The sequence below is a fragment of the Fukomys damarensis genome, unplaced genomic scaffold, assembly GCF_012274545.1.
Source record: "Fukomys damarensis isolate Sample0158 unplaced genomic scaffold, DMR_v1.0_HiC HiC_scaffold_19, whole genome shotgun sequence".
NCBI classification, from domain to species: Eukaryota; Metazoa; Chordata; class Mammalia; order Rodentia; family Bathyergidae; genus Fukomys; species Fukomys damarensis.
In genome coordinates this window covers 34593579-34609986 of record NW_022900931.1, presented here as the reverse complement: position 1 = coordinate 34609986, position 16408 = coordinate 34593579, and the positions used below count along the sequence as shown (strand labels likewise).

The 16408-nt window shown below is 41.4% G+C and overlaps 1 protein-coding gene across 4 annotated transcripts in view; it reads left to right on the top strand.

Moving 5' to 3' along the window:
* Positions 1–16408, top strand: part of Armc4 (armadillo repeat containing 4) — a 166624-nt gene that overhangs the window by 123085 nt on the left and 27131 nt on the right. The window lies entirely within an intron of this gene.

The window sequence follows — 16408 nt, the reverse complement described above, 5'->3', positions numbered from 1 at the left end:
TGATCTATTTGAGTAAACTTTAGATTTGATGCTAGGTATGAAGTTCATTTAGGGGGTTATGAGCATAATTTTTTGAAAATAATGTTTTCTGAATTTCTTATACAATTAAAAGCATCAATTGAATGTATCTGTTATATAGGAATATTAAAATCAGTTCGACAGTTTCTACAGCAGTGTTCCGGGAATTAGGTTGGAATAGCATTAAATCTATACATGCTTTGGGTGAAAATTTACATCTTAGCAATATTGAGTCTCCTGATCCATAAACAAGAAATAGCTCCATAAATTCAGGTGTTCTTCTTAAATTTTTCATTTTTATTAGTATGTTTGAAGTATGTAATGATCATATTCATTGTAGGGAGTTTTTACCTATATGTAGCACACCTCAACTCGCCCCCCACCCACTCCATCTCGTGGTCCTCTTCCCATCTACAGTGGACCCCTCTTTCCTGTTAACTATCTTTTATCTTGTTCTTTAATTTATTTATACTTTGAATTTCTCACATAAGAGAAAGCACACAGTATTTAAGCTTGTGTGCTTGATTTATTTCACTTCACATTATAGTCTCAAGGTACATCTATTTTCTTACGAGTGGCTCAGTGATCGTTTTTTATTCTTATTTTACTAAGTTTCAGTGTGCAAAACTTTCAAGTTTTTGTCAGATTTATTTATATGTGTTATCATTTTGATAAATGCCCCTTTCCCTGAAAATAAGCTCTAACCAGAAAACAATCAACCTTGATAAGTACAGAACAAAAATACCAGCCCCAGCCAGCCTATCCTTGCTTTACCTACCTGCCTTTCTGGGCAGCCAGGGAGCAGAACAGTGAGGGGAGGAAAGGCGGGAGAGGCTGATGGGGCAGCAGTTTTGATCTCAAGGCTGATTGTTTTCCCAATAGGGCTTATTTGGGGGGAAACAAGGTGATATTTTTAAAATGTTAATTTCTGACTGTGCTGTTCTCTAGAAGTATCATCGATTGTACATGTTAATCCTGTGTCAAGAAACTTTATAAACTCATTTATTTCTCCCAGTAGGTTTTTGGATCCCCATCAGATTTTCTGTACAGATCAAGGGCTGGCAAAATCTTCTCCAAAGGTCAGATGGTAAATAGTTTAGGTTTTATGGAGCACGAGCAGCCTCTTCTGTGGATTCTTCTTTGCTTCGTTGTTACTGTTGTTGCCTTTATTATTTATAACCATAATAATAGAAAAAGTGTTCCTTTTGTGTAGGAATGTATTCAGTCTTTTACCATCATTCTGACGGTAATTGGTTAGCTGTAGGTTTTGTGTTTCTCTTGGTAGGTGACCTTTATCAGGTTGGGATATTCCCACTGGAATGAAAATTTTACTAAGGAACTAGATGTCGAATTTTGTCAAATCCTTTTTCTGTGTCTCTTGGGAATATCTTTGTTTTTTATTTTCTGCTTACTATTATCGTGAATTATACTGATTGGTTTTCAGATATCATGTTAACCCAGACTTCTTGGGATAAACCCAGCTGTCCAAGATGCCCACTTTTGATGCAAAGTCGAATTCACGTCTCTCGCGTGTTCACAATTCCGCATCTGTGTTCGCGAGGGACATCGGTGTGGACCGTTCTTTTCTTACACCGCAGCTTTCCTGTCAGGATTACACTCGCTTTAATGAATGAGGTGGGAGCATTCCTTCCTCTTCGGTTATCCAGAAGACTTTCGTAGTGCCCTTATTATTTTCTTAAATATTTGGTAGGATTCACAAGTAAATCTAACTGGATAAGAAGTTTTCACATTTAGAAAGTTTGAATTTACAAATCAAAATTTTAGTCGATTTTGGATTGTTTAGGTTATTTTTTCTGAATGAGCCCTTTGTAGTTTGTGGCTTTCAAGGATACAAACTTGTGTTTCGTTTTCATTGTTAAAAATGCTCTCTATCTTCCCTTTTGCTTTCTTCTTTGATCCATGAGTTATCTAGAAATACATTATGTAGTTTCCAAATGTGGGGATTTCCCAGTGACCTGTTTGTTATTGATTTATAATTTAATTCCATTGTAATCTGAGAATATATTACTTAAATATTTGAAAAATTTTCACTTGCTCTATGGCTTAAAATATAGTTTACTTATTCCATAAAAAGAATGAGATTTGGGGGCCAGGAGTGTAGCTCATTGCGCTGATTCTGCCTGGCAAGTGCAACATCCTGAGTTCAATCCCCAGTGCTGGGGGTGAGGGGGAGAAAAAAAATGAGATTTTTGATGTTTGTTAGTGAAGTGTTGTATAAAGTTCAGTAAGGTCAAATTTGTTAATATTATTCATTTACTCTATATATTTTCTGACTACTTGATCCATCAGTTTTATGGATTTGTCAATTTCTCCAGGCAATTTGTTCAGTCTTTTTCTGTTTTAAATTTTCTTATTAGGTGCGTACATATTTAGAAAAACTATATCATCTCAATGAATCCTTTATCATTATCAAATAATCAGTTTTTCTTTTGGTTGTACTCTGTTTTGAAATCTTTCTCTGTTACTAATATACAATGACTGTTTTCTTTGGGCTAGAATTAGCATGGTAAATTCTATAGATTCTTCTGTCCTTTAACTGTGTTTATGTTATGTTATTCAAAATGAATATTTGTAAGCAGCGTATCATTGGGGTTTGCTTCCTTATTCAAAGCACAACCCCTGCCTTGTTAGGAGTTTACACTATTTACATTTACTCATTCAATATGTTTTGCTGTGCTTGGCATTAAATATACCATCCTGATGTTTTCTGTCTCTTCCGTCTGTTCATTCCTTCTATTGCTTTTTTCCCCTGCCTTCTCCTGAAATAATTGAACATTTTTAAATCATCCTATCACATCTTCTCTGTGCGATTATTAGTTATGATTCCTTGTTGTAATTTTAGTGATTGCTTTAGAGTTTGTAGCGTATGCATTTATTTCCATACAGTGTACCCTTATATCACACACGTGAGCAGGTAGTTGAAGAAGCAGACAGTGATGTGCTTCTGTATAGTATGATGCTTTTAATTTTTTCAGGAAGACACCGTGAAGAGGAACAGCGGGGTCAAATGTTGTCCTACACTGGACTCCTACAAATTTTATAAACTCAACAGTATTTCATTCTTGTTTTTGGCTCTAACCAGTGGTTTTATCTGCACAAAAATTTAAATGCGCAAGAGAAAGGACTTATATTTGCCTACATAGTTACTATTTCTAATGTTAGTTATTTCTTTCTGAAAATGCAAACTTTCAACTGATATTTCCTTGTGCTGCATTTTTGTTTATAATGAATCCTTTCAGCTCTTTATACTTCTAAAAACATCTTTATTTTGTCCTGGCTTTGTCTTTATTTTTCATCTGTGTGCTTGAACTTAAGATGTTTCTATTTCTATGTCAAGTTCATGTATCTTCTTTTCTGTGGTGTTTAATCTGCTTCATTTCCATTCCGTATGGTTTACATTGATAGTTCTATAGTTTTCAACACTTGAGGTTGAGTTTGGGTCTCCCTTGATAATGTCACATCTCCAGTTAACATGTGGAGTCTTTAGCTACTCACACATGTAATCCATTGCTTGATTTTTCTCATTATATTTGATTACATACTAGTTGTGGTGCATTTTAACATGTTGAGTGCCAAACTTTGAACTTTTTTGTGTATCAATAAATATTCTTGACTTTGGCTTAGTGTTGTTGTTACTTTGAAACAGTACTATCCCTTCAGTTCTTGCTTTTATGCATGGTAAGGCTAATTCTTTTCTACATCTGAGCCAAGACCCTTCTGAATCCTCTCCATGATCTCCATAGATTTTGAAGGCTTCTGCTCTAATCAAGCATTATTTTTGCTGTTGTGTGAGTTTCAAAGATGGTTGCATCTACTCTTTTCAAGTTTCTTCCTCTTGTCAGGTTTCCTGGAAGGGCAGTACTGCACTGGAGAGTCAAATGAAAACCACTGCAGGTCCAGAGATCTCTGTTGAGCTTTCTCCTCCCGGTAATCTGCCTTTAATACTTCAGTGGTCTTGACTCCTTGTGGTTCATGTTGATGTAGTATGGCCATCTCAGCAGTGTTGCCCACAGCGTAGTCTGCAGTCTACCTGTCTAGAAGCAGTGTGAGGCCATACTGTAGAAGTACTGGTACAGTGTCCATGGATACCAGGAACCTGTACTAAGCCACACTCTTAAGGTGACTGGGAAGCACACCAAGGTTTGAGAGCTTTAATGCTAAAAGAGCTAGACCATCACCTCCATTGTCACCCCATGGCTATGCCACCAGATGGAAAGTATAATTCACATAATAAATATTGATATTCATTTAGAATTCTCCAGTGTGTGACATGCTGAACTCTGGTCATAAGGAATTAGGAAGGGCAGGTAGTGTGGGACTAGGCTTTTCAGCATCCCTGTATATATAAGGTGATTTGTCGAGGACACTTTATTTATTCATCATCAAAAGAAAAAAATGACAAGGAAGAATTTCTGCTAATACTAGAGGAAATGTCAGTTACTACACCTGGGAGAACACTGGCTTTGCATGTCTAAAATGCTATCATCAGGAGTGAGCATTGAAAATAGGAAGGAAAGGCCTGAAAGAAGGTACCAGGTCCCACAGTATCTGTCTTCTAGAACAGTGCGTTCCAGTATTTTACCTGTCAGCAGAAAAACATATGAAGTTTGTTTAGCACAGTGGGTTAAATGGAGCGGGATACTGTGGCCTGGATACACCTGGCCCGAGCTTTCTGCCTGCAAGGCCTTTCGTGGTGCCCCCGCCCCCTAGAACTACACCTTACTGTTCAAAGTGTGGTCCTAGGCAGGTGCAGCCACCTCACCTGGGTGCTAGTTACCTGTACAGAGTCTCAGACTCTTTGTCTGATCTGCTGTGTCAGAATTGCGTTTTAATAAAATCTCCAGATCATTCATATGCACAATAAAGTTTGAGAAGCCCTGACTAAGGAGTAGCCTCCACTGCAATAGATGGTACTGTATAGAGAAAGACTCACTTTGAGCCACAATTCCTGCCATGGTTGCCTTTATTAGATATTCAAATTTGGTATAATTTTTCTATATATTTGATTTAGCTGTATATTAAATGTAAAACTAGCATTTCTATACCCTTACCAAGTATTTTATGTAAGTTTATAAAATATTGATTTAAAATAAAGAATCAGAATATTTGTTGGAGGGTGCCTTGAAGTTTCAGAGGACCTACAAGAAGGTCAGCTGAGCAAGGGCATCGGAGAAGATACAGTCTGCGTTTGGAGGGCTGGGGCAGGGCCCGATTACAGGGGGCTTTCCAGGCCAGAGTCAGGACCTGGGATTTTATTCCCAGAGCATTGAGAAGCCATTGGAACACTTTAATTAGAATATGATCCCACATGCGTGTTTAGATGATCGTGCCCGTGTGTGGGGGTGTGTGGGTGTAGAAAGTGTGTCAGAAAGAAGCAAAGCTGATCCACCTAACAGGCTGGTAACCTGCTCATGCATGAGAAGAAGGGAGCCATGCAAGACTTTCGTACAGGATGGATGAAATACTAAGGGGGCAGGCAGTGTTGAAGAGTCCAGTCCAGTCAGGGGATTTAGCTCAGTGGCACCAAACCTGCCTTACAAGCACAAAGTCCTGAGTTCCATTGCTGGTTCACAAGAAAGAGTCCATTCACAGACTGTCTTTAAGGCAAGGTTTTAACTTCAGAAAGGGAAACAACCACAGTTACTATCATCCTTTAGCAATTACTAGCAAGCCTATTTTTATTTACATTTCAAATAAGTTGGAGTTACCAGTTCAATCAATAACTAGCAAATATTAGACTATTAGGACATAGCAATAAGAATGCGGTGCTTTTCTTTGACTAGCGATACTTAATATAAATCGCTGATATCTATTTTATAAAGAATGTATAGCACCCAAGCTGGGCGTGGTGGCACACGCCTGTCATCCCAGCACTGGAGAGGCTGAGGCAGGAGGATCGCTGTGAGTTCGAGACCAGCCTGGGCTACAATAGTGAGTTCCAGGTCAGTCTCAACTGCATAGTGAGACCCTGTCTCAAAAATCAACAAACAAACAAACAAAAGAATGTATAGCAGGATAATCTATTTTTAAAACAATGGCAGTTATTACTGCATGTTCATCACAAGGATGAGTACTTGGTTCCTTATCTCGAGAGGCGTGGAAGGGAGTGCAGACTGGTGCAACCACTGTGGAAGTCAGTGTGGAGATCCTCAAAAGACTAAAACTAGAGGCTCCATCTGACCCAGCTGTTCCCCTTCTTGGTATCTTCCCGAAAGAATTAGAAACAGCATAGCACAGTATTTTATGCACACCCATGTTCATAGCAGCACAGTGTGGAGTAGAAGCCCAAATGCCCATGTCCTGGTGACTGGATAAAGAAGATGTGTGTGTGTGTGTGTGTGTGTTATGTACAATGAGTACTACTATGCAATAAGGAAAGATAAACTAGAGACATTTCTAGCTAAACGGATACACCATGAGACCATACTCTTAAGTGAAATAAATCAGACACACAGGTTTAAATACTGCATTGTTTTTCTTTGTGAGAAACTAAAAGTGTAAATGAGGACCAAAATGTACACTAGATATCAGGAAACAGGAAGAAAATGTTCAAATGGGTAAGGGAATTGGGGATAGAGCAGGGAAAAGGAAAGAAGGGAAAGGGAAAAAATGAGAAAACGAGGGAAAAATGGAAACAAAGCTTTTGTAAATAAGGAGGGAAAGATGGGTTGAAGAGAGGAGAGAGGAATGGGAAAAATATATCTTGTACAGGTACAAATTCCCTGTGATAAATAGGTTCATTGTGTATGCCTGAAATGTACCAATAAACTTAATTATTATATTTAAAAAGAGCCACTGCCAAAGTCCTGGCACACAGGCATTACTTCCCCATTCCAAAGATCGGGCAGTGTTAGCTCTACCGTCTCAGTGTTGCGTCCAGAGTCCTGTGGATGGATACAAGGGAGGGTCCCTTAGAATTCAGTAAATTGCAAGCAGCACAAGGAATTGAAGCAAGCTTGGGCACCAAAGATCATTCCCGTGAGCCAGAAGGTAGCAGAGTTTGCAGAAGGTTCTGGAGAAAGGGGCTCAAAAATCTTTTAGCACCTTTTTTTCACTTGCTGTCTCCTCCTTAATTATGTTTTATTCCTTCTCCGCCAGTTGGTATTCTCTGCAATGTTTTCTCTGCCTAGCTTCTCTTGGGTTTATACATCCCGCCACAAAGGAAGCCACATATTTTTCCCCTCTTACAATTCAAAAATCTCAAAGGAGAGAATCTGATTGGCCTAACTTTGGAAACATGGCCTTTCCGTGTCTGATTCACCTGTGCACAAGAAAGCAGCATGGTACTTTACAAATGGCCCCACTGGACTAAAGCTCAGGGCTCAAGGGCCTTCCTGCTGAGCTAAGAATGTGCTGCCCAGGTCAGGCACTAACGTGTCATGACGGGATTCGGACTGTTGTACTGATTCCATGAGAAATTCTCAGATCGGCTGGCATTCACTGTCTTAGGGAGCTTTAGAGGTGCACACACATAGTGTGCATGCAGGGTTATTGCATGTGTTTCAAAGATGAACGAAGGGCATTTCATCTAATATGTAACCTCTAGAAAGTTCTATTGGGTTTTTCCAAATGACAAATTTTTGCTGACAGCTTTGGCTAGTTCTGTTTATCATTGTTTTATTAAAGAATGTTTTTCATAAGGCATGCTTTGTAAATGAAAATAGTATAAATTATAAAACAGAAAAGGTAACTATAATTTTATTAAAAAGACTTCCAGCCTATCTATTGCAAATTGCCAGTAAGGATTTAGCAGCCTGAAATTTAAACAGAATAACGTTTGGTTTTTTGCTTTTTCTGTTTTTGTCAGACACTTTGTGATTATATGAAGTAGGCTACTATACTGTCAGCCTCAGTTTAACAAAGGTCACGTCACCACCAGCGCTTTGAATCTGTGCAGAACAGTCTTCATTTTATGCACATACAAACCCACGAAGCATTCGTGTGTCAGTTTGGCGATTTTATACTTGACAAGTTACAGATGCTCATTTTAAAATCTTGTCACTTAGGAACCCACACTTTAGGTCGAAACCACAGGACATATGTGACACTCACACCTTGCTGATGATTTTCCTTTGCTTTAAATTAGCTGCTGCTTATGGATTATGAAACAGTGCCCCAAATGGCAAGTAACATTAATAATAATACTAACACATCCCAGTTACTGTTACGATACAAAGCCTGCACGAATGTTGAGATATTTAGAAACCAAAAACCTGTCCATCAGTTTGTGTTGAAAAACTTCGTAGTAGCAGATGAGTGCCTCTCATCTGTTCTTTCTGTTTAGTTTGGCGGAGGTCAGCGGTTTAAAAGCAAAGGTCATGTCCATCAGTGTGGCGTGGGAGGCTTGGCGGGTGTGAAGCTGTCTTTGCAGAAGTTGAGTGGAGCCACATTCCATGGCTTGGCTTTGCTCCTTGCTCCTGAGCCTTAGATTCTGAGGTCATTACTTACATATCCTAAGAAGTTTTCTCCAAAATCACTGCCAGCTAAGAAAAAAAAAATCAGGATTGAGAAATATTGGATTCCATGAAAATAATGATACTGGACTGGAGAGTTACTCTCTTACTGAACATCATCATGTTACCAAAATTAGAAATTTTGGGCCGCATTACAGTTTTTGATCACAAATAAAAGAAAATGACGGTGTTGGGAGGCCTATCTTGTGTAAACTGCACAGACCGGGGCTCCTTAAATTTAAAGAGGTTTGGATATCAAGGCGGAGGGGGACCCGATGATGTGGACACATATCAAAGCGTCTTCTGGTTTCAAAGAAAGACACTGTCTTGCAGAGCTGCAGGGCCACTGGTGCCGTTCCACAGTCGCTACGCCCCATGGCATTTTTGGTGATAAATGATCCGTTTCAAATAAATGAAATTGTGGCCAACTCTGAAGAAAAAAAAAATCACTTTCTAAAAAAGAGCTCAGAGGCTGTTTTGGAGGGTCAAAAAGGCACAAACAGTATGGTAAAATCAAGTCTATCCTCCGTTTAGTGGAAAAGACTACTAAGAGTTACATTTGCCAAATTCAACCTGGATGCCAAAAAGTCGAGGAATCTGGCAGAAGCTCTAGAGAGCAGCTCCATCTTTCATCTGTATTTCGTCCCTGTATTTATCTAGCTTTAGAAAATGTTGGGAATGTCTTTTCCTTCCGACTTGGCTCTTCTGCTAAACCACAGAAATACACCGGCAGCTTCTCATAATTGTTTGGTTACTGACTGCAGTCGGTCTTTCACTTAGGAGAAATATATTCTCTCCTTGGAAATTATAAAATGCACTAACAACTGTTTGTTTTCATTTCTGAAATTTATCCCGGGAATACAAATAATTGACTTTATTAACTGGCAGCTGTCTGACTCAATACACAAAGGCAGGAAGCCAGCTCATTATTTTTGGCCTTCAGCTGACCCAAAATAGTTTCCTCATATAAGAAGCGATTCACAGATGCTGAACATAAGAATCGCTACTAATAATAATGGTATTTCTGACTTCATGAGTAAGTAGTTTTTGGCACTCAGAAAATACCTTCTGTTCTTCCCTCAAACACAGCAATTCTGTTATATACAAAATGTAAACAGTACTTGAATTAGCAGGTTGGATACTTGAATGTCCCCCAAAATATGCACGCATTAGCATTCCCTTCTAAGACTCCTTTTTTCTAGTCCTTCAGGATCAATCAGGTTTTGTTATTTAAAGAAATAAAAACTCTCAGTTGCTAACAGCTGCCTTCTCTGCGTTTCTCAGCCCACGACTGTGGTTTAAGATGTCATGTTGAAAGCTGTTTGGACACAAATTTAAAAGTACAGGTACTAAACAAAAGTTACACTTGAAAAATCAAAATATTTCTAGACTATGCAAATTTAAATCAAAGCAAGTATATCTGAGGCTTAGGGAGTGATCATACACAAAGGCTTGTATTTATGGATTTGTGTGTAGTCTCTTAGTTTACAATATACTTTTGGGGATAAAGAACTTCATTTTCTACATCTTTGTTTATTTGTGAATAAAAGTAAGGAAAATATTTCTAAAGTTTATGTTATCATTCTTTAAAATCCAAATTTAAATACTGAATTCCAGAGGGAAAAATACTAAAAAAGCACTCCTACTATTCTGTTATGGCAATGAAAACTAGTGTTCAGTCTGATGGCTTAGTTGATCTGTATACCTCTGAATATTATCAGAAATGAATTTAAAAGATGCACACGGATTACTGAAAATTCATTTTTCACTAGACCATGATTTTCTGATTGTGAGAAATCTAATCTAGTGTCTGTGAAAGTACATCGCTGTTATTTTTTTCTTAGATGACCACTTGCCAAAGAAACTGATTGCCAGAATGTCACCCCAATAGTTTTCATTCCATTTGCATACAGAGAAGTATAAATGTAAACCTCTTGGAAAATGACTGTCTCTGCCAAAGAAGGGTAGAAACACTTGTCTAAGAGGTGTGGCAAGATCATCCTGGGACAGGCACTGCCATAAGGCTGCGTGGCCATAGCACAGCTGATTGGGGAAGTGGGCATTGTCCTTTGTTGGCTGTGACCAAGGGAGGCAACCAATATGCTGGTGTATTTTAATGTAAAATTATGTTGACAAGAAATTACCCCCTTTGCATCAAAATCTGCCCCAAGTAATGCTTGTGTAAATTCCAGAAATTGCCAGAGTGGGCAGCTTGGGATCTGGAAAGACTACTCAAGAACTTGACTTCAGCACTATCCTAGTCCATGTCCAGTTGCTATAACAAAATACCTAAGGCTGGGTAACCTGTGCAGAAGAAAGGTTTGCTTAGCTCATGGCTTTGGAGACTGAAGATCAGACAGCCCCATGGATCCTGCCTCTGATGAGGACCCCTTGACTAGGTCACTGCCTGCCAGGTGATGTTAGAGCTCACACAAGCGGGAAAGATCATGTGGTGAGAAAGGGAGCCAGATGGAGGAGGGAGGAGTCAGTCTTGCACTTCCGTAGCAACCTCTTGCAAGAACCGAGGGCCCATGAGAAACAACCACGTAACCTTTTCTGAGACGGCACCTCCAGGCGCCTCCCACTAGCTCCCCTTCTTAAAAGTCCCATTGCATTTTAACATTGCCACACTGGGGACCACACTGGGAGCACACAGCCCTGGAAGGCAGCCCCGCCCAAATCACAGCAAGTACCTCCAGTCCAGCTCTACTCCGGAGAGCCAGGGCAACTCTTGCTTTACTTGATTCACTCAACTACTCTTTCAGTTTGATGTCAGTGAAGTTGGTCTCCATGGCTCAGCACCATTTTGAGCTTTTAATTTACTCTTACAAGTATTCAAATCAATTAACAATTGATTATGAACCCATTATTATGCAATAGATAATGATTATTGGTAATAATAGATTAAATCAAACCCATGAACGTGGCTGAACTGTGTTTTTCCTGTTCCTTGGGATCCTAAAAGATTCACGTGTAATTTAAAAGTTATTTGACAACAGTATAGCTTGGATCTTCAGTATCCCTCAGAGACTCACAGATTGAGGCCTGGGCCCTGGCCTGGTGCCAGTGGGAGGTGGTAGAAATTTGCAGGAGTGGAGCCTCGTGGGCAGCCTCATCTTGCCTCTTTTCCACCTTCCTCCTGGGGGCACAGACCACTAGACATCCACCAGTGTCCATCCTCCCCTCCTTGATGATAGCAGCACTTGGCAGCTAGCTGTAGAATGCATTTCGTTTTTTTCTTTTTAATTTTTGGAATGCATTTCTCAGCCTCCTGAGAGGCTGTATGGTTGTATGGCCAAGTTCCCATGCACTGAATGCTCATGAAGCAGTGTGTGCCACGTGTGTCTCCTGGGCCACCTGAACCATGCGTGTGCATTGCTGGGTCCCACCCCTAGTCCTGAAGACTGAGCCATGGGTGAACCCTACCGGAGCAGTTTGGACTCAGATTGGCTGACACGGTGAAGGTGGCACCATCGTCCGCGCAGTGTCATTCATCTTGAACGTCCTCGATCTGAAAACTTTGGGACCAGAAGTACCCATTTTTTATTTTTCAGATTTTTAAATATTGGAATATACAATTGAGAGAGATATCACTTTAAATGCAAAATTCTTTTATGTTTTATGTACACCTTAGGCATACAGCCTGAAAGTAATTTTATGCAGTAACTTTCTGGTATGCCTGGGATTTGATTGTGACTTGTCACATGAGGTCAGGTGTGGAATTTTCCGTGAGTAGTGTCTGTGCTCAGAAAGTTTCAGATTTTGGAACATTGCAGACCTAGAAATTTTGGATTAAAGATGCTCGATCTCTTTGAGGGAAAATAAACTTTTAAGTTGCTTCCCTACTACCTTTCATGGTCTTTATGTTAAAGTAGTTTATCCTGAATTCAAATAAATACATTTATGGGAAATGTACCGAAAATGTATGGGAAATGCTACTGTTGTAGAAAAAGATAGCATGCTCTTGGGTGGGGACGGCTACACACGGCTATGTTCAAGCTGGACAGCGGAGCGGGGGCTGGGTGTCACCTCCTCAGTTGTCACCTGTGTGCCTACTCCTGCTAGGCGTCCCCGTGAGGCAGCCCCTCTTGCGGGCTTCACCCTTTCAGGTTTCAGATTTATTCCTGTTCCTCAAAGGAGCCTCCATTTACCTCTGGATTGGTCAAATTTCCCATTACTGAGACAAAATACCCAACTGTCTGCGACCTGCACAGATAGGGTCAGAAGCCGGGGAGAGTGGTGGGAGATGAAGAAAATTGGAAAACAACATGAAAGAAGGATATGTACCAAAATTATCCTTCAGAGCTAGAACCAGGAGAGACCATAACCCGAAGAACTAATGGCCACCCGGAGTCGAGTGCGCTCTTTATTTATACTGTAAGATAAACAGAAAGAGGAGGTGGGGTAACTAGTGCCACGTGGCCCACGTGGTCTAGGCTGAGTGCAGCGTGATTGTCTCGGGTCGGGGCATGCGCAGAAAGGGAACCAGGATGCATAATGTAACTGTCTCCTGGGGCTGTGCCATCCAGGATCTGCAGTCTATGGAGGAGAAAGGGACTAGGAGTTAGGCGAAAGGCCATCTCCAGGCTCGGCCTGTGGCACCCAACTCTTGCGACCTAAAGAAGAAGAGATTTATTCAACACTTACAGGTTCGGTGGGTTCAGTCCACGGTAGGCTGGCTCTTGGGCAGAAACAGCACGGTAAAGGGTATGGCAGAGAAAAGCTGCTCCCAGCGTGGCCGCCAGGAAGCAGAGAAGGGAGCAGCCAGAGGTGGAAACAGGCCTTCCGGGTCAGACCCCCGGGGACCAGACCCCACCTTAAGCATGAGACTCTCTGGAGGTGTTTCAGCTCTAAACCATTCCATGTGCCTGCTTATGGCTTCCTGGAAGAACTCGCACATCTCTCCCTCCCTATCATGCTGATATATTTGTGCCTCTCAGGGAACTGCAGGATCCCTGGGCAGAGAGGCTCTGCCAGTCTTGTCTGCTCCTGCGTTCCCAGCAGCAAGTTTAGAGCTTGCCATGCAGTGGGACATAGCAGGTATTTGTTGGATAAGGCAGAGAACTGTTCTCCCCATTTTTGTCTTAATACGTAATACCCTAAAATCAAAGCACTCTGTAAATGTGAAGGCAAAATAAAAAGGATTTGAGGAAGGGCATCTATTTACAGTATTTCCTTCTATGTAGCCACATAAGCCACAGAGTTTAAATTATTTGTTTTAATTTCTAAGCAGTAGAAAGGGGCTGAGTTTGTATGATGCATTTTATCCTTAACTCTATTTACCTGCTATTAGAGGAGTTTAACTTTTCTCATTTTTTTTTTCAGGTTATACCTTAGAAAAGTGAGGTGATAAATGTGGGCTATCGTTGCAAAGAATTACTATTGCCAGGTGCTAATGTTGTTAAATTGCTGATGATTTTCAGGGACACCACAAGCTGGCCACAATGTCAGAAGGATTTGGCAGTCCTAACTGGCAGTGAGAAATCGGACTGTAAATTTAGAAAGTGTTGTACCATATTTGGGAATCCATCTCACAGTCACCTCCAAATCTGTCATGGTTGTGTCCTGGAGTTCAGAATAAATTGAACTACCTTTTATTATGTATTTTGTGGTATATGAAAAGCTTCAAAAAACCACGGCAGGGCAAGGGAGAAAGCCAGTCTGTTGGGTTAAGGTAGAATTTTCATCAACGGTTCCACCTGCCATTGCCAAGTAGAAAAAGCTACAATGCACTGATGCTTTCTACTTATACGCTTTGATTTAGGGAAATTATTTTTTAAATTGTTTCTATTATTTATTCCTTTAATGATCACTAGGATAATTTTCTTGGCAAATGCTTGCATCAGAGGAAATTGGCATGCTGAAAAGACATGTTTAGTTCATATACACGAGAGCTTTAACATTTTGTGGGATCATGATTTGCATTGTGAGTGGATCCTGTTGGAATGCAGTATTAAGTTATTTTGGCCTGTGTGTTAGGTAATAAAACTTAGGTGGAAAAAAAGCATTAATGACTATGGGCTTTTCGGTAATTCGTGAAAAATGCTAATAGATAGCTTATAGTCTCCTCACTGCTATAGCCCCCAGAGAAGAACACAGGCCACGATACAGGTTTCCAGAACCTTTAACAAAGTTCTGATCAAAGAATGAGTGTGTGTATGTGTGCGTGTGTGTCTGTCTGGGCCATTGTGGCTGTTTATGAGCTACAGTAACATGAGAGGGAAAGAAGTTGAGCTTCCATATGACCAGAGAACCTGGCTGTGACGTAAGGGCTGAGAGAGAAAGTAAAGACGTGAAGTCCACACCAGCACGGTGGACACATTCTCTGCAGTGTTCTTCCGGGATCAGCACTAGGAACATTCGAATTGAATAAAAGGTATTGAAAGAGAAAACTGCATAACGCAATCAAGTTTGTAAATGCAAAGACGGATTTTCAGAAAGAGAGAGTGAAACTGTTATGGATGGAGGCAGTTGGCCAAAACCATGGAGTTTGGCGTGGAGTATGGACACGGGGGCACAGCGGGTAGGGAGGGAGGACCAGCCACATCTCGGGAAGTCCAGTATCCAGCATCTGGGGACCAGGACGGGGAGTGCCTCTGCCTGGACCCTCAGACCAAAGTGGGCATTACTCCTAGAGTGTGAGACCTGGAGAGCGATTCCAAATCCCAGCAGCCCCCAGCTCTGAGCAAATGTCTCAGAATTTTCTGTGCTGCAGTTTCCTCACTCGAGATGTTTGAGCTTTAGTGATTATATTGAATTGTGGGTTGAGGTTGTAGTTGCTATCATAATATTGTTATCCTCTTCCTTCTTGAGAGCCACGTGGTAATGGTGGAATGGCAGGAAGCTCATTTCTAGGAGAGAATGAGCGATGGTGCAAAAATGCTTTAAGTTTAATATTTTCTCATACTGTTATGTAAGAATGCATAAATATAGAGTGAGTATTTTCTAAGTGTTACTTGTGATGCATGTAGTGTTTCATTAGTATTACGAAAACGAGGACACATTCAGATAGACCAGGACCCGCCCACCTCTCAGGCTGAGGTAGCCTTATCTGCACCAGGAAGAAGGGATCAAAGCAGAAGGCACCTGGACTGCTGGTTTGAAAGTGTGCTGGCTCACTAGCCAGCTTCTCTAGCCTCTCTCTAAAGCGTCTATCGCAAGAACTGCAAAACTCCCTGTTGTGGTCTGAGAGATTTGTCTCCCCCAGATTCATAGACTGAAATCGGAACTCCTAAGGCAGTGGTGTTTGGAGGCAGGGACCCTGGAAAATGATTACAGCATGAGGACAGAGCCCTGGATATTTATACCAACAGAGTGCCACTCTGCCGCGAGGAGGGATAAACTCGAGTCACTTGCAGGAGGACGGATGCGCCTTGCAGACACACTGTTAAGTGGAATGAATCAGACCTACGAGCTTGAATATCTCGTGGTTTCTCTGATATGAGAAAATAAAATTATAGGCAGGAGGCAAAATAAAGAAGAGATAATAAGAAATAGGGAGCTAGATCTCTTGGAAAGGGGAAGGGGACCAAGAGATGGAGGGAGGGTGAGAAGAGAGAGCAGGGGGTGAAAAAGTAATTCCGGGTGCGCGTGAGCTCCCGGCCTGCGCGACAACAGACCCAGGAAGGACCCAAGGACCCCAGAGGGGTTTTTTTTCAGCTGCCTGCCTACCTGCCTGTCTGCGATCACCCGGCGGCGTGCGCGTGAGCTCCCGGCCTGCTCGACAACAGACCCAGGAAGGACCCAAGGACCCCAGAGGGGGTTTTTTTCAGCTGCCTGCCTACCTGCCTGTCTGCGATCACCCGGCGGCGTGCGCGTGAGCTCCCGGCCTGCGCGACAACAGACCCAGGAAGGACCCAAGGACCCCAGAGGGGTTTTTTTTCAGCTGCCTGCCTACCTGCCTGTCTGCGATCACC